We start from the raw sequence: 25,942 nt of genomic DNA, 5'->3' as shown, positions 1-25,942 counted from the left end.
TTGTCTGTATGTTCTGTTGGTTTTGTGTTGTATTATGTTGGTGAATTGTTTGTTGAATGCTCGTGCTTTCTGTTTGTTGGATATTGCCGTGTGTTGTCCAAACTGTATTGTGGTGTTTTCTGGTGCTTTTTGTTCTTTGTTAGATAGTCTTGTTACTGTGTTCCAGAGTATGTATTGTTTGTGTCTGTGGTTCCATGCATCCGTTAAGTGTTCTTTCCATAGCTCTTGTTTGTGTTTTTGGATTTGTGTGTCTATTTCTTTGTTTAGGTCTGTGATGCGTGGGTCTTGGTGGTTTTGTTGTCTGATGTCGTTTCTTTGGCTGATGAGTGTTCTGATGTGTTGTGGTAGGAGAAGTGATTTGCTTTTTATTTTTCCGTGGGGTATGTGGTGTTTGTCTGCTGTAAGTATGAGGTTTGTGAGCATGGTGTTGGCTGTGTGGATGTTGTCAGGTATGGTTATGTTCTCCAGTGCTGATTCTATTTCAGAGGTGTATCCTTCCCAGTCTGCTTTCCTGTAATTTGTGTAAGTTTGAAGGTGTTGTTGTAGGCGGAAAGGAGCACGCGTGTTGTGTGTGATTTTGATAGGAAGGTGGTCTGAACTGAGTGCGTGTATTGTGGTCCATGTTGTTCTGTTTGTGATGCTGTTGCTGGCTGTTGTGATGTCCGGTGATGTTGGTTGTTGGTTGATGTTTGTAGGTTTTCTGGTAGGTGTGTTTGCGTTTAGAGTGATTTGTTGGGAGTTCTGTAGTATGTCTGCAATGAGGGTGCCTCTGTGGTCGTCGTAGGGAGAGTGCCATTGTGTTGAGTGAGCGTTGATGTCTGCGGTTAGAATGGTGTTGTTCAGCGAGTTTATGTATTGGAAGGTGTTGGTGATGTCTGTGTCTTCTGTGGCGCGGTCTGGTCGGGTGGTATCTCTGGGGGGTATATACATGTTGCATATGTGTAGTCTTTTGTGGTTGGTTATGTGAATCTTTACGGTTTGAATTTCTGTAGTGTTGGTGTTAATGTTGTTGGGGATGTTCATGGGAGTGAATGTGACTGATTTGTGAATGTATGTGAGCAGTCCTCCTCCTCCCTTGTGTTCTCTGTCTTTCCTAATGCTGGTGTAGTTGGTGAGACGAGGTGTGTTGTGTTGTTTTTCTAGTTTGGTTTCTTGTATGGTGATGATGTCTGCGTGCTGTTGTGAGGCGAGTTCTTCTAGTTCTGTTTTCTTGTTTTGGATGCCGTTGATGTTTATTTGTAGTATGGTCAGTGTGTGTTTGTTGTTTTTGTTGGTGGGTGTTGTTCTTTGTGGGTTGTTCGGGGGTTGTGGTGTTGGGGTGTTTGTTGTTTGCGTGTGTGTTCTGCATGTCCACGTGTTTGTGTATTGGCGGGTGGTGATGCCGGAGCAATGTCTGTGTATCCAGTGTGGGTGTGTTGAGTTGCATCTGAGTGAGGTTTGTCTGCGTGTGATGATTCTATTGCAGCTATTGCAGGTCCAGGTTTGGGGGGGGGGTGGTCTTGTGTTTGTTGTATCTCTGTTGGAGTTGTCTGTCCGTGTTGCCTTTGAGGGTAGTGTTGGTGAGGCGAGTGTGTTGTTTTGGTCTGTTTGTGCTCTGCTGCCTGTTGGTGTCCTACGAGGTGTTGTTGTTCGTGGTGGTGTTTTGGGATGTAGTCTGCATTTCCATGTTATGTTGTATTGTCTAGTGTTTATGTTTGTGCAATGTTTGTGTACCCAGTGTGGTGTGTGGTGGTTGCATCTGAAGGATGTCTGTCTTCTTGTAATCTGTTGTGTGCAAATGTCGCATGTCCAGGTAGTTTGTTGTGTGTGTGTTTGTTGCGTGCGTGAGAGTGTCTGTGTGGGCCCCGGATTTGTCTCTATGTCCCCCGCCTGGAGCAAAAGGTCCGCCCGCCACCCTGCCAGGTTCAGGGGGCGGTTAGCCGAAAAAAAAAAAAAACGGCCGTAAGGGCACCCCGTTCGGGGTGCAGGGATTGGTTCCTTGATTTGTCCCCCCGTTCGGGGGGAACCCTCCAACTGCGAGTAAGCCAAGGAGTTTGGAGGTACAGCAGGTTGACAGCAGTGTGATCGAGCAGATTAGATAGAGTAGAATTTGAATGGGGCTTCACTGATTTATTTCATACAATTCATATCTAAAACACAGTTGAAAAATATTTGATTGTTAAAATATTTAAATACAAGAACTATATCAAGAAATTAACAAAACATAGTTTTTTTAGTTAGGAGAAAAGTCTAAAAACATATCACAAATGACAAACGTTGTGCCTCTCCTCCTCCTGTTCTTCAATGAAGCTGATCACCCTCCAGCTCCCGTTAGAAACATCGTGCTGCTGAAGGTGTGCCGGCAGAATGGTTGTGATACAGGAGGTGCTGTGGACTCTCCCAGAAACGAGGACCTAGTTTAGTTGTAGATCCAGTAAAACATAGTGCAAATGTGACATTATTTATAATGCACAGTTACAGTCTTGTGAATATTAAAAAATGTACTTCATGTAATGCAGGAAGCGAATATTTCAAACGAACTAAGGCAGCAAACGGTAAGAGCAAAATCGTGTTCCAAACATTAACTCTTTTTTTAAATGTCAATTAGCTTGTGAGTAATAAGACAAAATGTGACTGTCAGACAGAGAACTGTCAGAGCAAACGGCAGATTTTAGAAAGTCCTGCCGAAATAAATCTGCACCCGACTGCGACTGTCAGCGTTGAACTGCCGCCATTGCTGTCAAAGTCAGACACATCTCCAAAATTGTTGGAGCAAATTTTTAAGCAGGCTTCATCTTGATAAATTGACCACGTATTTGACATTTACACCATAACGTTACCGCCTAAAATAATCGTAAAACAAAATTTTGTGTAACAACAAGAGTAATATGTACCCCAAAAGCTTTCAAAGCGTCTGAAAGTTTTCTCCTCCGTTTTTGTTGGGGCTTGGCTCGAAATGCATCATGATTGGCCGCCCGAAGTCCTCGTGTCTGTCGGACGTGCTCTCATTGGTCTACAATACCATCACGGATGAATAAATACTCAAAGGGCTTGCCAGGCAAGCCCTTTGAACCCTTTAAATACTCAATGGGCTTGCCTGGCAAGCCCTTTGAGTATTTATTCCATATTGCCCACTAGTTCACTAGTAAGGTCATTTTGACGCTTACTAGTGAACATGTAAGGCCATAAATGTGCCCACTAGTTCACTAGTAAGATCATTTTGAGGCTTCTAGTGAACATGTAAGCCACAGAACGCCCACTAGTTCACTAGTAAGATCATTTTGACGCTTACTAGTGAACATGTAAGCCACAAAACGCTCACTAGTTCACTAGTAAGGTCATTTTGACGCTTACTAGTGAACATGTAAGCCACAAAACGCTCACTGGTTCACTAGTAAGGTAATTTTGACGCTTACTAGTGAACATGTAAGCCACAAAACGCCCACTAGTTCCCTAGTAAGATCATTTTGACACTTATTTATGAACATGTCAGCCACAAAACGCTCACTCGTTCACTAGTAAGATCATTTTGACGCTTACTAGTGAACATGTAAGCCACAAAACGCCCACTAGTTCACTAGTAAGGTCATTTTGACGCTTACTAGTGAACATGTAAGCCACAAAACGCCCACTAGTTCACTAGTAAGATCATTTTGACGCTTACTAGTGAACATGTAAGGCCATAAATGTGCCCACTAGTTCACTAGTAAGTTCATTTTGAGGCTTACTAGTTGACATGTAAGCCACACATCGCCTACTAATTCACTAGTAAGATCATTTTGAGGCTTACTAGTGAACATGTAAGCCACAAAACGCCCAATAGTTCACTAGTAAGATCATTTTGACGCTTACTAGTGAACATGTAAGCCACAAAACGCTCATTAGTTTACTAGTAAGGTCATTTTGACGCTTACTAGTGAACATGTAAGCCACAAAACGCTCACTAGTTCACTAGTAAGGTCATTTTGACGCTTACTAGTGAACATGTAAGCCGCAAAACGCCCACTAGTTCACTAATAAGATAATTTTGACGCTTACTACTGAACATTTAAGGCCATAAATGTGCCCACTAGTTCACTGGTAAGATGATTTTGACGCTTACTAGTGAACATGTAAGGCCATAAATGTGCCCACTTGTAGTGCTAGTGACATTACACTGTACTTGCATTAAATGCAAATAAGGATGATTACGAAAACATGTAACGGTATCCTATTGGCTGTACGTTTCAAAATAGTGTCATCCCACCAGTCAGGGCTCATGATTTTGGAAATTCTGTGCCCACTTAGTTTTTTAAAACAACAATGGCGGACAGTGTCCTGAGACGTATTCGGCGAAGGTGCAGGGCAATAGAGAGTGCCTGTCATCAAGGGTCTGCCGGTGAAAGTGAAGCACGCGCGATAAACATTTCAATTGCTAATTTAAGAAGAGTTAGTGACCAGTTTAGCGCTGATACTATTCAAAGTTTGATTCAAAGTCCAATAGATCTCCGATCTGTCATCATTGCGGGACCCACTCCTAATGGTGGACGTGTTTGTTCCCATGTGGCACATCGTTTGCACACAGGTAAAATGGCTACCATTTTTTGTCATTGGTTTTTCGTATGTATTTTTATTCGAACTACACACGGGTTTTACTGACGACTTGCTGTGACTTACCTTCTATCACCCTGTCAAACGTCGTTTTATACCAGTGGTTTTCCTGCAAATCAGTAGACTATTAAGTAACGCGATGGCTGTACACTTTTAAGCAATAACTAGTGATCTTTTAGTTATTCAATTATAAGTTTGAATTATTTTTTTCTTGAGTAAAATGGTTAGAGAAAATAGCTGCTCGTGGTTTTGAAGCTGCATATACTTTTATGTACATCTGTGTCTATATGCCTGTACTGTATACAGTATATAAAAAACACGTAGTGATTCGTTTGCTTGAATTCCTTAATCCTTTTATTTCCATACTTTAGGTAGACGAGGAAGACCAGCACTTGACATTACAAGTGATCAAATTGAACTGCTCCCCACTCAGGGCTTTACAGTGAGAGCCATCACTGAGATGTTGTGTTGTTCCTCTTCATACCTGCATAAAAAAATGAAGTTTTTTCAGATTTCAGCCAGAAATAGATTTACTCCCATTCATGATGTTGACCTGGAAGAGCATGTCAGAAGATTGCACAGCCAATTTCCTTTGTGAGAAGAAGTTCATCCATCTTAGTTGGCAGAGATCGTAGATTAGCAAAATGGATCGATGGGATGGTGAAAAAAGGCCGAGCGTAGCCTCCCCAATGCGCAGCAACTTTTCCCTCGTGTAAGTAAGCCGCTCAGGGTCGGCAAAAATAAACGAAAATGACAAAAACAGGGATAATACTAGGGAGCGTGTGACCGAGGCTGCCATACCTGTCGGCGCCTGATGGCGTTTATTATCCGTTGTATTCTTTGCGTTCACTAACAGATGTAATGCAGAGGACCGCAGCAGCGCGACTTTGTGTGTATAAACACGGACACCCTGATTAGGAAAGGACAGTTTCCGACTCAGGAAACTGAGGTCTTTTGGGGTTCAGGGGTCACTCCTTAAGATGTTCTATCCACTCGGTGGTGGCCTCGGCCATCCATTATGGCATTGTCTGCTGGTCAGGCAGCATCTCAGCCCGGGACAGAAAGAGACTGGAGCGACTGGTCAGGAAGGCCAGTTCTGTCCTGGGTTGCTCCCTTGACACTCTGGAGGAGGTGGGCAACAGAAGGATGCTAACTAAGCTAAAAGCTATGATGGCCAGTCCCTCCCACCCCCTCCAGCCCGCCCTGACAGCACTTGGTAGCTCCATCAGCCAGAGACTGTTACACCCGCGCTGCAAGAAGGAGAGATACCGACGCTGGTTCCTACCGACTGCTGTCAGGCTGATGAATAAAAAATAACAATCATAATAATAATTAAATGATGTGAAGGAAAATTGTAAATAGTACTGCGATTTATCCATTTTGTGTTCATATTGCATTTAATTGAAAGATGTTTGTTGTTTTTTTTCTCTTTCTTCTTTCTACATACATTCTTGCTGAAGGAGGCTGTAAATTTCCGTAGTGTGGGACGAAAAAAGGATATCTTATCTTAATGTTTGACTAACCGGAGACCCTGTCTGAGGAGGGCATGTGGCGATAACGATGCGCTGATTGGCTCATTTGAATTTAAGGTGTGCCATACCTTAGCGTCAGCATATACGATGCGCTGATTGGCCCATTTGAATTTAAGGTGTGCCCATACCTAAGCGTCAGCATATACGATACGCTGATTGGCTCATTTGAATTTAAGGTGTGCCCATACTTAACCGTCAGCACGCGTCTCTCCCAATACACACGCATTCAGAATGCCTCGGACGGCGGTCGGAACCGGTCAGCGGCGAAGGGCGCGCATCGGACGATACCCGCCGTCGAACCCGAGCGTCGCGGGGGGCAAAAACGAGACGGCCGAACACCCGCATAGTGCGCAGGATTTTACAGCAGGTAACATAACGCGACGCTCGGGTTCGACGGCGGGTATCGTCCGAGGCGCGCCCTTCGGGTCGCCGCGCGCGGCGGGTCGACGGCCGCCGCTGGCCGGCTCCGACCGCGCCATCTTGCAACACACTGTCAGACGAGGGCTCGGAACGCCCCGGTGCGCATGCAAATTAGCCATGTGCGCGAAAGCCGCGCGCGCGGGTTTCGAAATGTACGCACCTTGTGTTGTCGTCCGAAATGAAAAATAAAATAATTTGCCCGCCCGCCCGCCGCCCCCTCTCTCTTAAAACTACTCGTCCGAGGCATTTTGAATGCGTGTGCATTGGGATAGACGCGTGCTGACAGCTGACGGTTATGTATGGGAACACCTTAAATTCAAATGAGCCAATCAGCGTATCGTATATGCTGACGCTGTGTGCAGTTCTGGCGTCGCGCATGCGACAGTTTATTTTCCCAATAAACTGCACGCCATTCTACTCGCCACGTGAGTTCACCTCCTTTTTACTAGTCGGTGTTTACATTGCGCCACAAGCTAACGCTAACACGGCGATTCAAAATGGAGGATTGTGTCAGGAAACAGACGCATGCGCAACGCCACAGTGTGCTCACAGCTTCAGCCCAGGAGAGCCGCTCACAGACAATTGGACAAAACGAATCGCGAGAGGTTTCGATTGTGTGCAGTTCTGCTCCCGTCTACCCGGGGTTCTTTGCAGCTGTTTAACAGCATAACACCGCAAGCTAAATGAACGTCACAATGGCGTCCTCAAATGATATTTGCATGCCTCAGACATTGCATTCACTTTCCACTAAAATCCTCGTGGCGGCCCGAAGGGTGCGCCTCGGACGATACCCGCCGTCGAACCCGAGAGTCGCGGGGGGCAAAAACGAGACGGCCGAACACCCGCATAGTGCGCAGGATTTTTCCACTGTCTTCCCGGGGTCCTTTGCAGCTATTTAACAGCAGGACACCGCAAGGTAAATGAGCGTCACAATGGCGTCCTCAAATAATATTTGCATGCCTCAGATATTGCATTCACTTATAGTGGAAGAACAGCACTGCACAGTCCTGTGCTCCTTGTGTCAGTATTTAAAATGGTTCTTAACTCCTCTTCTGATATATTTTTACGTGATTTCAGAGGGGATTTGAAAAGGGGAATTGTACACATGAAAAGGATATTTTTTTTTTCATGTTTAGTATTATTTTGGTAAAATTAGTGCTTTGTTTTTTGTTAAAGTAAGGGAAAAAAGACAACTACTGTTTAACAAAGTTAAAGTAAAAATGTCTTATTTCCCTAAAAGGGCTATTTGTATTATTAAGCAGGCACAACTTAACAAAATAAGAGTTCCTGTGCCTCAACACAATACCTCTCATTATTTGCTGTGTACTGGCAAAGTGAATAATTGTTATTTTCATGCACCCCATTATTGATTGGTTGTGAGGAGTGTTGATTTGTATAAGCTTGGCTTTACCATACTAAATGGGCATATAGCCCTGCTACCCATGATTCCCGAGCATGGAATTGGACCTTGGTCTTATTAAAAAAAACAAAAGTGGACCTACAGCATTTCTAGTTGAGGACCACTGGCCTAAAGTAACCATTACATCTTGCTGCAACAGCGGATAGAGGTAACCTTAAAAATAAAAAAAATAAAAAATGTGAGTAACTTTTTAATGCCTTTGAAAATTATACATTTTTTAAAAAGTATTTACAGTATGTGAACTGAATAAAAAAGTTACTCATTAAGGTGAAAGTAAAATTATATATAATATGTTGTGGTCACTTAACAGTCCTGAGGCCGGTTGTTAGAATCCGAGCTTGGGCCTCCAGAAGTTTGCATGCACTCTCCATGTTTGTTGGGATTTTATGCCTGTACTCTGGCTTCCTCCTGCATTCCAAAACCACACTTTTTGGGTTAATTGAAAACTAAGAACAAATCCTTAGGTGTGAATTGATGTTTGTCGATAAGTGCCCTGCAATAGAGAGGTGACCAGTCCAGGGTTTATCATGCCTATTATCGGGATTGAGCTGGGATAGGATCCGGGTCACCTGTGACTCTCATGAGCAATATAGAAAATAGATGAACGAATGTTACAGTTGTTTCCTTCAATTTACACACCTTAGGCAAGTAAAATCATTTCCAGAACGTTTAAAAAAAAAAAAAGTTTTTACGGTGTTTTAACACATTTTTTAAATGATCAAACACGGTTAAAATGTATCATCCAGTATATTAAGATAGAAATATCAACAAATAAAAATATTTGTACTCATAACGACTCGCGACGGCGATGATGAAGCAGCCATAACACAGTACAGTCCTGTTACAAGCCTGAAATAAAGGTGTTTTCTTGGTAAAAAAAAGTATGACCAACCTGGTGTTGAAATTGACCATTGAAAATGTCATGTATACATGAGCATATAGTACGTCTGCATATAAACATAGTCTCCGTGCTTTTGCATCGGTGACTTTTTTGTTGTTTGTATTTCTCACAAACATCTTTTTGGGCAGGTGTTGGCTGCTTGTGTTTTTTTTTCTGTTGCAAACCCGGGTGGCTCCGCCATTGTTGTTTTGGAACTGCAGTGTGGAGGTGACTGATCGAGCGTGTGAGTGTGGTTGCTTTGTATGTGGTGAGTATAGTTTCTTTGGATTTTCCCCAGTGAGTGGTTGTTAAGGCTTTAAGTATTTTGTTTGATTGCTTGGCGCGGGTTAGAGTGTGTTGTGTGTGTTTTGAGAAGGTGAGTTTGGGGTCCCATGTTAATCCCAGTATTTTGGGTTCGCGGACTGTGGGTAGGGTGGTGTTATCTATTTGTAAAGTGAGCCTGTTGCTGTATTCTGCCGGATCCGGTGTGAACAGAGTGGTGGTGGTTTTGTCTGCGTTGAGTGTGAGTTGGTTCTGTTTTGTCCAGTTGTATATGTCGTGGAGATATTTTTGTACTTGTTGTTGTGCCTGTTGTGGTTTGACATGTGTGGATAGAATGGTGATGTCGTCTGCATATGTAACTGTGTGTACATTTGGAGGTGGTTGTGGTAAGTCTGCCATGTATATGTTGAATAGTGTTGGTGAAAGTACTCCCCCCTGTGGTACCCCCGTTTTCGTGTTTCTATGTTCTGATGTTTCCCCCCGGTATTGAGTGTATTGTCTGCGTCCCCTTATGTAGTTGAAGATGTATTTGATGATGATGTTTGGGGTGTTAGTGTTGTTGAGTTTGTTTGTGAGTGTGTGTAGGTTTACCGTGTCAAAGGCTTTGGACATGTCTAGGGCTATGGCAACTGTTCGTTGTGGTGGTTTTTGTTGATTGAAACCTGTGGCTATGATGTTGTGTATGTGGTGTAGTGCTGTGGTTGTGGAGTGTTGTTTTCGGAAGCCGTGTTGGTGAGAGGGTAGTTGAGTGTTGTTGGTAATGAAGGGTAGTATTACCTTTTCCATTGTTTTGGCTATTGGGCTGAGTAGTGCTATTGGTCTGTAAGATGGGCCGAGTGTGTGGTTTTTGTTGGGTTTTGGTATTGGGATTATTTTTGCAGTCTTCCATATTGCGGGGATGGTGTTGGTGTTGAGTGATGTGTTGTAAGTGTGTGTGAGTAGTGTTATTGCTTTGGGGCCTAGGTGTTTCAGATGTCTGATGTTTATGTTGTCTGGGCCTGTGGAGTTGTTGCTTTTGGAGCGTTGTAGTGCTTGTTTGACTTGTTGTTCTGTGATGGTTATGGGCGTGGTGTTGAGTTTTCGTATTTTGCGTTGTAGTTGTCTGTATGTTCTGTTGGTTTTGTGTTGTATTATGTTGGTGAATTGTTTGTTGAATGCTCGTGCTTTCTGTTTGTTGGATATTGCCGTGTGTTGTCCGAACTGTATTGTGGTGTTTTCTGGTGCTTTTTGTTCTTTGTTTGATAGTCTTGTTACTGTGTTCCAGAGTATGTGTTGTTTGTGTCTGTGGTTCCATGCATCCGTTAAGTGTTCTTTCCATAGCTCTTGTTTGTGTTTTTGGATTTGTGTGTCTATTTCTTTGTTTAGGTCTGTGATGCGTGGGTCTTGGTGGTTTTGTTGTCTGATGTCGTTTCTTTGGCTGATGAGTGTTCTGATGTGTTGTGGTAGGAGAAGTGATTTGCTTTTTATTTTTCCGTGGGGTATGTGGTGTTTGTCTGCTGTAAGTATGAGGTTTGTGAGCATGGTGTTGGCTGTGTGGATGTTGTCAGGTATGGTTAAGTTCTCCAGTGCTGATTCTATTTCAGAGGTGTATCCTTCCCAGTCTGCTTTCCTGTAATTTGTGTAAGTTTGAAGGTGTTGTTGTAGGCGGAAAGGAGCACGCGTGTTGTGTGTGATTTTGATAGGAAGGTGGTCTGAACTGAGTGCGTGTATTGTGGTCCATGTTGTTCTGTTTGTGATGCTGTTGCTGGCTGTTGTGATGTCCGGTGATGTTGGTTGTTGGTTGATGTTTGTAGGTTTTCTGGTAGGTGTGTTTGCGTTTAGAGTGATTTGTTGGGAGTTCTGTAGTATGTCTGCAATGAGGGTGCCTCTGTGGTCGTCGTAGGGAGAGTGCCATTGTGTTGAGTGAGCGTTGATGTCTGCGGTTAGAATGGTGTTGTTCAGCGAGTTTATGTATTGGAAGGTGTTGGTGATGTCTGTGTCTTCTGTGGCGTGGTCTGGTCGGGTGGTATCTCTGGGGGGTATATACATGTTGCATATGTGTAGTCTTTTGTGGTTGGTTATGTGAATCTTTACGGTTTGAATTTCTGTAGTGTTGGTGTTAATGTTGTTGGGGATGTTCATGGGAGTGAATGTGACTGATTTGTGAATGTATGTGAGCAGTCCTCCTCCTCCCTTGTGTTCTCTGTCTTTCCTAATGCTGGTGTAGTTGGTGAGACGAGGTGTGTTGTGTTGTTTTTCTAGTTTGGTTTCTTGTATGGTGATGATGTCTGCGTGCTGTTGTGAGGCGAGTTCTTCTAGTTCTGTTTTCTTGTTTTGGATGCCGTTGATGTTTATTTGTAGTATGGTCAGTGTGTGTTTGTTGTTTTTGTTGGTGGGTGTTGTTCTTTGTGGGTTGTTCGGGGGTTGTGGTGTTGGGGTGTTTGTTGTTTGCGTGTGTGTTCTGCATGTCCACGTGTTTGTGTATTGGCGGGTGGTGATGCCGGAGCAATGTCTGTGTATCCAGTGTGGGTGTGTTGAGTTGCATCTGAGTGAGGTTTGTCTGCGTGTGATGATTCTATTGCAGCTATTGCAGGTCCAGGTTTGGGGGGGTGGTCTTGTGTTTGTTGTATCTCTGTTGGAGTTGTCTGTCCGTGTTGCGTTTGAGGGTAGTGTTGGTGAGGCGAGTGTGTTGTTTTGGTCTGTTTGTGCTCTGCTGCCTGTTGGTGTCCTACGAGGTGTTGTTGTTCGTAGTGGTGTTTTGGGATGTAGTCTGCATTTCCATGTTATGTTGTATTGTCTAGTGTTTATGTTTGTGCAATGTTTGTGTACCCAGTGTGGTGTGTGGTGGTTGCATCTGAAGGATGTCTGTCTTCTTGTAATCTGTTGTGTGCAAATGTCGCATGTCCAGGTAGTTTGTTGTGTGTGTGTTTGTTGCGTGCGTGAGAGTGTCTGTGTGGGCCCCGGATTTGTCTCTATGTCCCCCGCCTGGAGTAAAAGGTCCGCCCGCCACCCTGCCAGGTTCAGGGGGCGGTTAGCCGAAAAAAAAAAAAACGGCCGTAAGGGCACCCCGTTCGGGGTGCAGGGATTGGTTCCTTGATTTGTCCCCCCGTTCGAGTAAGCCAAGGAGTTTGGAGGTACAGCAGGTTGACAGCAGTGTGATCGAGCAGATTAGATAGAGTAGAATTTGAATGGGGCTTCACTGATTTATTTCATACAATTCATATCTAAAACACAGTTGAAAAATATTTGATTGTTAAAATATTTAAATACAAGAACTATATCAAGAAAAATATTTGATTGTTAAAATATTTAAATACAAGAACTATATCAAGAAATTAACAAAACATAGTTTTTTTAGTTAGGAGAAAAGTCTAAAAACATATCACAAATGACAAACGTTGTGCCTCTCCTCCTCCTGTTCTTCAATGAAGCTGATCACCCTCCAGCTCCCGTTAGAAACATCGTGCTGCTGAAGGTGTGCCGGCAGAATGGTTGTGATACAGGAGGTGCTGTGGACTCTCCCAGAAACGAGGACCTAGTTTAGTTGTAGATCCAGTAAAACATAGTGCAAATGTGACATTATTTATAATGCACAGTTACAGTCTTGTGAATATTAAAAAATGTACTTCATGTAATGCAGGAAGCGAATATTTCAAACGAACTAAGGCAGCAAACAGTAAGAGCAAAATCGTGTTCCAAACATTAACTCTTTTTTTAAATGTCAATTAGCTTGTGAGTAATAAGACAAAATGTGACTGTCAGACAGAGAACTGTCAGAGCAAACGGCAGATTTTAGAAAGTCCTGCCGAAATAAATCTGCACCCGACTGCGACTGTCAGCGTTGAACTGCCGCCATTGCTGTCAAAGTCAGACACATCTCCAAAATTGTTGGAGCAAATTTTTAAGCAGGCTTCATCTTGATAAATTGACCACGTATTTGACATTTACACCATAACGTTACCGCCTAAAATAATCGTAAAACAAAATTTTGTGTAACAACAAGAGTAATATGTACCCCAAAAGCTTTCAAAGCGTCTGAGAGTTTTCTCCTCCGTTTTTGTTGGGGCTTGGCTCGAAATGCATCATGATTGGCCGCCCGAAGTCCTCGTGTCTGTCGGACGTGCTCTCATTGGTCTACAATACCATCACGGATGAATAAATACTCAAAGGGCTTGCCAGGCAAGCCCTTTGAACCCTTTAAATACTCAATGGGCTTGCCTGGCAAGCCCTTTGAGTATTTATTCCATATTGCCCACTAGTTCACTAGTAAGGTCATTTTGACGCTTACTAGTGAACATGTAAGGCCATAAATGTGCCCACTAGTTCACTAGTAAGATCATTTTGAGGCTTACTAGTTGACATGTAAGCCACAAAACGCCCGCTAGTTCACTAGTAAGATAATTTTGAGGCTTCTAGTGAACATGTAAGCCACAGAACGCCCACTAGTTCACTAGTAAGATCATTTTGACGCTTACTAGTGAACATGTAAGCCACAAAACGCTCACTAGTTCACTAGTAAGGTCATTTTGACGCTTACTAGTGAACATGTAAGCCACAAAACACCCACTGGTTCACTAGTAAGGTAATTTTGACGCTTACTAGTGAACATGTAAGCCACAAAACGCCCACTAGTTCCCTAGTAAGATCATTTTGACGCTTATTTATTAACATGTCAGCCACAAAACGCTCACTCGTTCACTAGTAAGATCATTTTGACGCTTACTAGTGAACATGTAAGCCACAAAACGCCCACTAGTTCACTAGTAAGGTCATTTTGACGCTTACTAGTGAACATGTAAGCCACAAAACGCCCACTAGTTCACTAGTAAGATCATTTTGACGCTTACTAGTGAACATGTAAGGCCATAAATGTGCCCACTAGTTCACTAGTAAGTTCATTTTGAGGCTTACTAGTTGACATGTAAGCCACACATCGCCTACTAGTTCACTAGTAAGATCATTTTGAGGCTTACTAGTGAACATGTAAGCCACAAAACGCCCAATAGTTCACTAGTAAGATCATTTTGACGCTTACTAGTGAACATGTAAGCCACAAAACGCTCACTAGTTTACTAGTAAGGTCATTTTGACGCTTACTAGTGAACATGTAAGCCACAAAACGCTCACTAGTTCACTAGTAAGGTCATTTTGACGCTTACTAGTGAACATGTAAGCCGCAAAACGCCCACTAGTTCACTAATAAGATTATTTTGACGCTTACTACTGAACATTTAAGGCCATAAATGTGCCCACTAGTTCACTGGTAAGATGATTTTGACGCTTACTAGTGAACATGTAAGGCCATAAATGTGCCCACTTGTAGTGCTAGTGACATTACACTGTACTTGCATTAAATGCAAATAAGGATGATTACGAAAACATGTAACGGTATCCTATTGGCTGTACGTTTCAAAATAGTGTCATCCCACCAGTCAGGGCTCATGATTTTGGAAATTCTGTGCCCACTTAGTTTTTTAAAACAACAATGGCGGACAGTGTCCTGAGACGTATTCGGCGAAGGTGCAGGGCAATAGAGAGTGCCTGTCATCAAGGGTCTGCCGGTGAAAGTGAAGCACGCGCGATAAACATTTCAATTGCTAATTTAAGAAGAGTTAGTGACCAGTTTAGCGCTGATACTATTCAAAGTTTGATTCAAAGTCCAATAGATCTCCGATCTGTCATCATTGCGGGACCCACTCCTAATGGTGGACGTGTTTGTTCCCATGTGGCACATCGTTTGCACACAGGTAAAATGGCTACCATTTTTTGTCATTGGTTTTTCGTATGTATTTTTATTCGAACTACACACGGGTTTTACTGACGACTTGCTGTGACTTACCTTCTATCACCCTGTCAAACGTCGTTTTATACCAGTGGTTTTCCTGCAAATCAGTAGACTATTAAGTAACGCGATGGCTGTACACTTTTAAGCAATAACTAGTGATCTTTTAGTTATTCAATTATAAGTTTGAATTATTTTTTTCTTGAGTAAAATGGTTAGAGAAAATAGCTGCTCGTGGTTTTGAAGCTGCATATACTTTTATGTACATCTGTGTCTATATGCCTGTACTGTATACAGTATATAAAAAACACGTAGTGATTCGTTTGCTTGAATTCCTTAATCCTTTTATTTCCATACTTTAGGTAGACGAGGAAGACCAGCACTTGACATAACAAGTGATCAAATTGAACTGCTCCCCACTCAGGGCTTTACAGTGAGAGCCATCACTGAGATGTTGTGTTGTTCCTCTTCATACCTGCATAAAAAAATGAAGTTTTTTCAGATTTCAGCCAGAAATAGATTTACTCCCATTCATGATGTTGACCTGGAAGAGCATGTCAGAAGATTGCACAGCCAATTTCCCAGATCAGGCTCGGAAGCAAGTGTTCTGCTACATACTCTTGTCCCTTCATGTATATATCATTATATTCATTGTGAAAGTGTACTTTCTTTATTGTGTTGTTTTATGAACCTGTTGCAGATGATGAGGGCATACCTGCGTGCTGATGGTATTGTAGTACAAAGAAAAAGAGTTCGAGAAATCCTCAACCGTATTGAGCCAGCTGCTGCAGCCCAGAGATGGAGCCAGACTGTGGCTAGAAGAACATACTATGTGCCATTCCCCAATAGTTTATGGCACATAGATGGGCATATGCGTCTCATTCGGTAATAAGGGATCATCTTATATTTGTACTCGTGGGAGCATTAGAAAGCCATATTGTATGGACAGCACAGATTAAATTGAATTTTATCATTTGTATATCCAAATTACACAAACTCCAAATTGCCTCCATGTAGTCTTAAGTGCACAGCAATACCTTCTCTACCGAGATGATATTTCAAACAAGATATGAAACTTGATTGTTTTCTTGTATTTAATCATTATTCTTTTCATGTTTGTTTTACAGGTGGGTGTTTGTGACACATGCCGGCATTGATGGGAATTCCAGGCTAATAACGTACCTTCAACTGGAGCACAGACAACACAGCTTTGACAGTGTTGAAATATTTTGTCCAAGCCACCTGCCTGTATGGGTTACCCTCCAGAGTAAGATCCGACCATGGTGGTGAAAACACTGGTTGCTCTTTTAATGAACCTACTGCAGGGACAAGACACCAAAATTATTTCTAGCTCCAGCCAACACCCCCTCACAATTTACTCACACCTCCCATGGCCTGATTATCCACCAACAGGGGCCCTTTTTGGATTATCATTTTGGCATAGGAACTTTCCTTTCCTATCCTAACCGAGTGAGATGAGCCGGTAGCACCTGGAGCAAAGATCGTCTAAATTTTAATAATGCTTAGGAAAGGTTCTGACCATCCTTTACGAAAGGAAAGGAGATATATTATGCAGCAGGAATATTTAAAGGGGAAGTCTTTTTTTATGTTGTTGTTGTTGTTGTCGACCCCACCCGTGCCCCGACATTGGGGGACCGGGCCCTCACTCCGTCTCCCGGATCCCCAGACCCCCCTCCTCCGCCCAGCGGGCGAGCAGGGCCGCCACTCCGCTTGGGTTTCGCCAGAGGTCCTCCGGAGTCAGTGTGGTGGGTATGTTGGTGCAGGTGAACAGGTGTTGTGTGTCGTGCACTTGCGTGCCGTATAGCGCACAGAGTGGTGTTGGGTGTGTGTCCGGTGTAATGTTGTGTAGGTAGGAGTGGAGGGCTGGTGATTTGTTGGTTCGGAGTTGTGCTAGGAGTTGTCTGGTTCTGTGTGGTAGGTCTTGCTCTGATGGGTCTATTTCTGGTGCTGGTGCATGTATTACTTTGTTGTGTTGTCTGGTGTCCAAGTGTGTTTGTACAAAGTGGGTGTGTATGTCTTTCATGTTCTGTTTTATGGTGTCGTTGTTGGTGTCCTGTGGTGCTGTGTCTTTGTTGTGTGTGTAGTTGTTGTTGTGGAAGATTGTTTGTTTCTTTTGTCTGGGTGGTGGTGGTTGTTGAGTGAGTGGGTGTAGTGGGTGGGTTGGGTGTTGGGCTTTTTGTCTGATTTGCGATGCGTGTAGTTTTAGATGGGTGTTCAGTGGGAGAGTTTTTGTTTCCTCATGCAAGTGTTGTATGTTTGTGTCTTGTGTGCATCCTGTTGCTATTCTGAGTGCGGTGTTCTGTGTGGTCTGGAGTTTTGTCTTGTTTGTGTACGATAGTGTTGGTGACCATATAGTGTTTGCGTATTCGAGGCGTGTGAGTGTGGTTGCTTTGTATGTGGTGAGTATAGTTTCTTTGGATTTTCCCCAGTGAGTGGTTGTTAAGGCTTTAAGTATTTTGTTTGATTGCTTGGCGCGGGTTAGAGTGTGTTGTGTGTGTTTTGAGAAGGTGAGTTTGGGGTCCCATGTTAATCCCAGTATTTTGGGTTCGCGGACTGTGGGTAGCGTTGTGTTATCTATTTGTAAAGTGAGCCTGTTGCTGTATTCTGCCGGATCCGGTGTGAACAGAGTGGTGGTGGTTTTGTCTGCGTTGAGTGTGAGTTGGTTCTGTTTTGTCCAGTTGTATATGTCGTGGAGATATTTTTGTACTTGTTGTTGTGCCTGTTGTGGTTTGACATGTGTGGATAGAATGGTGATGTCGTCTGCATATGTAACTGTGTGTACATTTGGAGGTGGTTGTGGTAAGTCTGCCATGTATATGTTGAATAGTGTTGGTGAAAGTACTCCCCCCTGTGGTACCCCCGTTTTCGTGTTTCTATGTTCTGATGTTTCCCCCCGGTATTGAGTGTATTGTCTGCGTCCCCTTATGTAGTTGAAGATGTATTTGATGATGATGTTTGGGGTGTTAGTGTTGTTGAGTTTGTTTGTGAGTGTGTGTAGGTTTACCGTGTCAAAGGCTTTGGACATGTCTAGGGCTATGGCAACTGTTCGTTGTGGTGGTTTTTGTTGATTGAAACCTGTGGCTATGATGTTGTGTATGTGGTGTAGTGCTGTGGTTGTGGAGTGTTGTTTTCGGAAGCCGTGTTGGTGAGAGGGTAGTTGAGTGTTGTTGGTAATGAAGGGTAGTATTACCTTTTCCATTGTTTTGGCTATTGGGCTGAGTAGTGCTATTGGTCTGTAAGATGGGCCGAGTGCGTGGTTTTTGTTGGGTTTTGGTATTGGGATTATTTTTGCAGTCTTCCATATTGCGGGGATGGTGTTGGTGTTGAGTGATGTGTTGTAAGTGTGTGTGAGTAGTGTTATTGCTTTGGGGCCTAGGTGTTTCAGATGTCTGATGTTTATGTTGTCTGGGCCTGTGGAGTTGTTTTTTTTGGAGCGCTGTAGTGCTTGTTTGACTTGTTGTTCTGTGATGGTTATGGGCGTGGTGTTGAGTTTTCGTATTTTGCGTTGTAGTTGTCTGTATGTTCTGTTGGTTTTGTGTTGTATTATGTTGGTGAATTGTTTGTTGAATGCTCGTGCTTTCTGTTTGTTGGATATTGACGTGTGTTGTCCAAACTGTATTGTGGTGTTTTCTGGTGCTTTTTGTTCTTTGTTTGATAGTCTTGTTACTGTGTTCCAGAGTATGTGTTGTTTGTGTCTGTGGTTCCATGCATCCGTTAAGTGTTCTTTCCATAGCTCTTGTTTGTGTTTTTGGATTTGTGTGTCTATTTCTTTGTTTAGGTCTGTGATGCGTGGGTCTTGGTGGTTTTGTTGTCTGATGTCGTTTCTTTGGCTGATGAGTGTTCTGATGTGTTGTGGTAGGAGAAGTGATTTGCTTTTTATTTTTCCGTGGGGTATGTGGTGTTTGTCTGCTTTAAGTATGAGGTTTGTGAGCATGGTGTTGGCTGTGTGGATGTTGTCAGGTATGGTTATGTTCTCCAGTGCTGATTCTATTTCAGAGGTGTATCCTTCCCAGTCTGCTTTCCTGTAATTTGTGTATGTTTGAAGGTGTTGTTGTAGGCGGAAAGGAGCACGCGTGTTGTGTGTGATTTTGATAGGAAGGTGGTCTGAACTGAGTGCGTGTATTGTGGTCCATGTTGTTCTGTTTGTGATGCTGTTGCTGGCTGTTGTGATGTCCGGTGATGTTGGTTGTTGGTTGATGTTTGTAGGTTTTCTGGTGGGTGTGTTTGTGTTTAGAGTGATTTGTTGGGAGTTCTGTAGTATGTCTGCAATGAGGGTGCCTCTGTGGTCGTCGTAGGGAGAGTGCCATTGTGTTGAGTGAGCGTTGATGTCTGCGGTTAGAATGGTGTTGTTCAGCGAGTTTATGTATTGGAAGGTGTTGGTGATGTCTGTGTCTTCTGTGGCGTGGTCTGGTCGGGTGGTATCTCTGGGGGGTATATACATGTTGCATATGTGTAGTCTTTTGTGGTTGGTTATGTGAATCTTTACGGTTTGAATTTCTGTAGTGTTGGTGTTAATGTTGTTGGGGATGTTCATGGGAGTGAATGTGTATCTACTGTATATCTATAAAAAAAATCCTCGTCTCACCCCTCAGGTGGTGTCCATCCCTCATTCAGCTGGGGTCCTCTACCAGAGGCCAGGAAGCTTGAGGGTTCTGCGCAGTATCCTTGCCGTTCCCAGCACTGCACATTTCTGGACTGAGATGTCCGCTGTTCCCGGGATCTGTTGCAACCACTCATCATCTAGTTTGGGGGTCACTGCTCCGACCAACACAGGCACGACTGTCCCCTTTACCTTCCAGGCTCTCTCCAGCTCCTCTCTGAGCCCTTGGGATTTCTCGAGTTTCTCGTGTTCCTTCTTTCTGATGTTTCCAGCACTTGGGACCGCTACATCCACTACAACGGCTTTCCTCTGCCCTTTATCTATCATCAGGATATCTGGTTGGTTCGCCATTACCATCTTGTCAGTCTGGATCTGGAAGTCCCATAGGATCTTCGCTCTGTCATTCTCCACCACCTTCGGAGGTGTTTCCCATTTTGACCTTGGGGTTTCCAGTCCGTACTCCGCACAGATGTTTCGGTAGACTATGCCAGCCACCTGGTTATGGCGTTCCATATAGGCTTTCCCTGCCAGCACCTTACACCCTGCAGTTATGTGTTAGATCGTCTCAGGTGCCTCTTTGCACAACCTACACCTTGGGTCTTGTCTGGTGTGGTATATCTGGGCCTCAATGGCTCTAGTGCTCAGGGCCTGCTCCTGAGCAGCCAGGATGAGTGCCTCTGTACTGTCCTTCAGGCCAGCCCTCTCTAGCCACTGATGGGAATTCTTGAGATCGGCCACTTCAGTTATGGTCCGGTGGTACATCCCGTGTAGGGGCTTGTCCTCCGATGATGGTCCCTCTTCCAGCGCCTCATCCTCTGTTGCCCATTGTCTGAGACATTCTCTGAGTACGTCATCCGTTGGAGCCTTCTCCTTGATGTATTCATGGAGCTTGGATGTTTCATCCTGGACAGTGACTCTCACACTCACTAGTCCCCAGCCGCTTTCCTTGTTGCCAGTTCAAGGTTGCCATTGGCTTGTGGTACACCGAGGTACTTGTAGCTGTCCTCAATGTCTGCTATTGTTCCTTCGGGGAGTGAGACCCCTTCAGTCCGGACTCCCGTTCCTCTCTTAGTCACCATCCGACTATCACATCCCGATGTCGCTGCTGTAGATCCTGGTTGTGTGGATCAGGGAGTCTATGTCCCTTTCACTCTTAGCATACAGCTTTATGTCATCCATGTAGAGGAGGTGACTGATCGTAGCTTCATTTCTGAGGCTGTATCCATAGCCTGTCTTGGTGATTACTTGGCTTAGGGAGTTCAGTCCTATGCAGAACAGCAATGGGGAGAGTGCATCACCTTGGTATATGCCACATTTGATGGACACTTGGGTAAGTGGCTTGCCATTGGCTTCAAGTGTGGTTTTCCACATCCTCATCAAGTTCGCAACGAAGGCTCTTAGGGTCCTGTTCACCTTATACACATCCAAGCATTCAGTGATCCATGTATGTGGCATCGAGTCATAGGCTTTCTTTTAATCAATCCAGGCTGTGCACAGGTTGGTACATCGGGACCTGCAGTCTTGTGCGACTGTTCTGTCAACCAGGAGCTGATGTTTGGCTCCCCTGGTATCTCTACCAATGCCCTTCCGTGCTTCGCTCATGTATTGATCCATGTGTGCACTTATCTTAGCCGCAACATGAGCTTCCAAAATTGTGGAGGGACAGGTTATTGGCCGATAGTTGGATGCAACTGCACCCTTTGAGGGATCTTTCATGATAAGGATCGTTCGCCCTTCGGTTAGCCATCCTGGGTGAGTCCCATCCCTAGGCAGCTGGTTCATTTGTGCTGCTGGGCGCTCATGGAGTGCTGTGAGTCTCTTTAGCCAGTAAGTGTGGACCATGTCCGGGCCTGGTGCTGTCCAGTTCTTCATATTTGAGACTATTTCCTTTATGTCTGCCACTGTTATGGTAATTGGGTTCTGTTCAGGGAGGTGTCTGTGCTCCTCTCTTTGGGTGACCAGCCATTGTGCACTGCTGTTATGTGCAACCTCCTTCTCCCATCTGCCTCTCCAGTACCTTTCAGTTTCCAGTCTTGGTGGATCAGCTCTGTTGTTAGGACCCTGCCACTGAGCGTACACTTTCGCAGGTTGTGTTGCAAACAGCCTGTTTATTCGTCTGGCCTCATTCTCTTTCGTGTACCGCTTTAGGCGGCTGGACAAGGCTTGGAGCCTTTGTTTCGAGTGCTTCATATATGGTCATCTGGATGTACCTCTCAGGATCGGCCTTTTCATCACACCTCTCTGGACCTCAGTCAATTGACTCACATCTTTCCGAGCCGCCTTGATCTTAGCCTCCAACCGTCTTTTCCATGGTCGGTAATGTATCTCATGGCTTCCATGGTTGCTCTTATAGCCAAGCATCTCAAGGATCACTGATGCTGAAGCGTATATCAGTTCATTTCCGTGATCGTTACGGTAAGGATCGCCCTCAGTGCTGAATTCACACTTTCCAAGAGACTTTCAGGTGGTACTTCACATAGCCGTTGTAATCGGATTCTAGGTTTCCCAGCTTTCATTCTTGCCATGATCTTAGCTTTCAGGTCAGTTGCTGCCTCGCTCAGCATTTCATTCATTGGGGCTGGCCTCCCAATCTCATCATCTGCATTCACTCTGGTATGAACTCCTCCTCTGATCTGGCAGCCTGGGGCCCCTCACCATGGAACCTGCGTTGTACCTCATCAATCTCAAGTTGTGACAGCAGTTGCCGTTTGTGGATGTTGGAACACTGAGTTATGAGTTGTTTCGTGGCCACCCGTGACTGTGGGTTTCGAAGTAACCATTTAGCCCACATTCTCTCCATGTAACCTCTCTGACTAGGCTTGCTTGAGTAGTAGCATTCCAACAGAGCCATGTTATTGCATCTTGCCCATCTCTGCTCCATTTTTCATCAAGGTGCTCTGGTTCCCCAGCACCTGACGCAGACCTTGTTTGGCCGGGCGACGTCTGAGCTGGCATGTCATTCATTTTATTGTCTCTCATCATTGTATGAGGTACGCATTAGCGTGAAGGCTCTTGCCCAAGGACCCACACTGGATGGTGTTATGTGCTCATTTTTTGCCCCAAGTGGGGAGCGGAGGGACGGGCGCTGGGGGGGGGGCCATCGTGGTGGGGCGGGCCCCTACGCGGGATGTGCCACCGGACCGTGGCTGAGGTGGCTGATCTCAAGAAGTCCTATCGGTGGCTGGAGGGGACTGGCCTGGGGGACAGCGCAGGGGCGCTCATCCTGGCTGCTCAGGAGCGGGCCTTGGGCGCCGGAGCCGTCGAGGCCCGGATGTGCCGCGCCGGACAGGACCCGGGGTGTGGGTTGTGCGGGGAGGCGCCTGGGACGATCCGGCACGTGGCTGCGGGGTGTGGGATGCTGGCAGGGGGGGCCTGCGTGGAGCGCCATGGCCAGGTGGCTGGCGTGGTCTGCCGAGGCATCTGTGCGGAGTGTGGACTGGGGGCCCCGGGGTCGGAGTGGGGGGCACCTCCGAGGGTGGTGGAGGGTGGCGGAGCGGGGATCCTGTGGGACTTCCGGATCCAGACTGGCGGGATGGTGGTGGCGAGCCAGCCAGATGTCGTGGTCGTGGATGGGGGGCGGAGGAGGGCCGTTGTGGTGGATGTGGCGGTCCCAGGTGGTGGAGGCATCGGGAGGGGGGAGCATGGGGGGCTCGGGGGGTACCAGGGGCTCGGGGAGGGGCTGGGGAGGGCCTGGGGGGTGGGGGTGGCGGTCGTGCCTGTGGTGGTCGGGGCGCTCGGGGCAGTGACCCCCGGACTGGATGGGTGGTTGCGACAGATCCCGGGACCAGCGTCGGACATCTCGGTCCGGAGGTGTGCGGTGCTGGGAGCGGCGGGGGTACTGCGCGGGGCCCTCGGGCTTCCTGGCCTCTGGTGGAGGACCCGAGCTGAATGAGGGACGGACACCACCCGAGGACACCTCCTATTGGCTCCATGATAAGAGCTCCACCCAGCAAAGAATTAACCCTTTAAAACCTGATTCTGAGCTTTCACAATTATTTACCGCCATTTGCGTAATATCTACAGTATACAGAAGGAATCAAGCAATTTTTACCAATGTATCTGTAGGTGATGTTTATTTATTATGTACACAGAGATAAAGAGTAATGGCACAGCTCTGCAGTATCTTTCCACTTTTATATATGTATGCTATACTAAATAAAATGAATAGGGCACCATATAATGCAACAGTTATGCAACTCCCTAAATAATGATGTGAATTTTCAGTTGTTGCTAAATCAGTTAGGATGTTATAATTTGTGGTGTAGATGCGAATTTAGGAGAGCAGGACAATATATCGCATTGCAATTGGAGCAGCAGCTTGGTTGATGATGTCCCCAAACCGGCTCATCTATTATATTTGTCGTGCAATACAATGAAAATGAGCACAATTGCAAAACATAGGCTTCTTATATTTTAAAATAAAATAATCACATGTTTACCGTTCTGGGGTTTCTACAATCATGAATGGAGGCATTATTTACAGCAGGTTGATGTTGTTGTTGTTGTTGTCGACCCCACCCGTGCCCCGACATTGGGGGACCGGGCCCTCACTCCGTCTCCCGGATCCCCAGACCCCCCTCCGCCGCCCAGCGGGCGAGCAGGGCCGCCACTCCGCTTGGGTTTCGCCAGAGGTCCTCCGGAGTCAGTGTGGTGGGTATGTTTGTGCAGGTGAACAGGTGTTGTGTGTCGTGCACTTGCGTGCCGCATAGCGCACAGAGTGGTGTTGGGTGTGTGTCCGGTGTAATGTTGTGTAGGTAGGAGTGGAGGGCTGGTGATTTGTTGGTTCGGAGTTGTGCTAGGAGTTGTCTGGTTCTGTGTGGTAGGTCTTGCTCTGATGGGTCTATTTCTGATGCTGGTGCATGTATTACTTTGTTGTGTTGTCTGGTGTCCAAGTGTGTTTGTACAAAGTGGGTGTGTATGTCTTTCATGTTCTGTTTTATGGTGTCGTTGTTGGTGTCCTGTGGTGCTGTGTCTTTGTTGTGTGTGTAGTTGTTGTTGTGGAAGATTGTTTGTTTCTTTTGTCTGGGTGGTGGTGGTTGTTGAGTGAGTGGGTGTAGTGGGTGGGTTGGGTGTTGGGCTTTTTGTCTGATTTGCGATGCGTGTAGTTTTAGATGGGTGTTCAGTGGGAGAGTTTTTGTTTCCTCATGCAAGTGTTGTATGTTTGTGTCTTGTGTGCATCCTGTTGCTATTCTGAGTGCTGTGTTCTGTGTGGTCTGGAGTTTTGTCTTGTTTGTGTCCGATAGTGTTGGTGACCATATGGTGTTTGCGTATTCGAGGCGTGTGAGTGTGGTTGCTTTGTATGTGGCGAGTATAGTTTCTTTGGATTTTCCCCAGTGAGTGGTTGTTAAGGCTTTAAGTATTTTGTTTGATTGCTTGGCGCGGGTTAGAGTGTGTTGTGTGTGTTTTGAGAAGGTGAGTTTGGGGTCCCATGTTAATCCCAGTATTTTGGGTTCGCGGACTGTGGGTAGGGTGGTGTTATCTATTTGTAAAGTGAGCCTGTTGCTGTATTCTGCCGGATCCGGTGTGAACAGAGTGGTGGTGGTTTTGTCTGCGTTGAGTGTGAGTTGGTTCTGTTTTGTCCAGTTGTATATGTCGTGGAGATATTTTTGTACTTGTTGTTGTGCCTGTTGTGGTTTGACATGTGTGGATAGAATGGTGATGTCGTCTGCATATGTAACTGTGTGTACATTTGGAGGTGGTTGTGGTAAGTCTGCCATGTATATGTTGAATAGTGTTGGTGAAAGTACTCCCCCCTGTGGTACCCCCGTTTTCGTGTTTCTATGTTCTGATGTTTCCCCCCGGTATTGAGTGTATTGTCTGCGTCCCCTTATGTAGTTAAAGATGTATTTGATGATGATGTTTGCGGTGTTAGTGTTGTTGAGTTTGTTTGTGAGTGTGTGTAGGTTTACCGTGTCAAAGGCTTTGGACATGTCTAGGGCTATGGCAACTGTTCGTTGTGGTGGTTTTTGTTGATTGAAACCTGTGGCTATGATGTTGTGTATGTGGTGTAGTGCTGTGGTTGTGGAGTGTTGTTTTCGGAAGCCGTGTTGGTGAGAGGGTAGTTGAGTGTTGTTGGTAATGAAGGGTAGTATTACCTTTTCCATTGTTTTGGCTATTGGGCTGAGTAGTGCTATTGGTCTGTAAGATGGGCCGAGTGCGTGGTTTTTGTTGGGTTTTGGTATTGGGATTATTTTTGCAGTCTTCCATATTGCGGGGATGGTGTTGGTGTTGAGTGATGTGTTGTAAGTGTGTGTGAGTAGTGTTATTGCTTTGGGGCCTAGGTGTTTCAGATGTCTGATGTTTATGTTGTCTGGGCCTGTGGAGTTGTTGTTTTTGGAGCGTTGTAGTGCTTGTTTGACTTGTTGTTCTGTGATGGTTATGGGCGTGGTGTTGAGTTTTCGTATTTTGCGTTGTAGTTGTCTGTATGTTCTGTTGGTTTTGTGTTGTATTATGTTGG

The sequence above is a fragment of the Hippocampus zosterae genome, chromosome 2 (genome assembly GCF_025434085.1).
Source record: "Hippocampus zosterae strain Florida chromosome 2, ASM2543408v3, whole genome shotgun sequence".
NCBI lineage: Eukaryota > Metazoa > Chordata > Actinopteri > Syngnathiformes > Syngnathidae > Hippocampus > Hippocampus zosterae.
The sequence above is the reverse complement of the archived record's forward strand: the minus strand, read 5'-3'. Positions refer to the sequence as shown.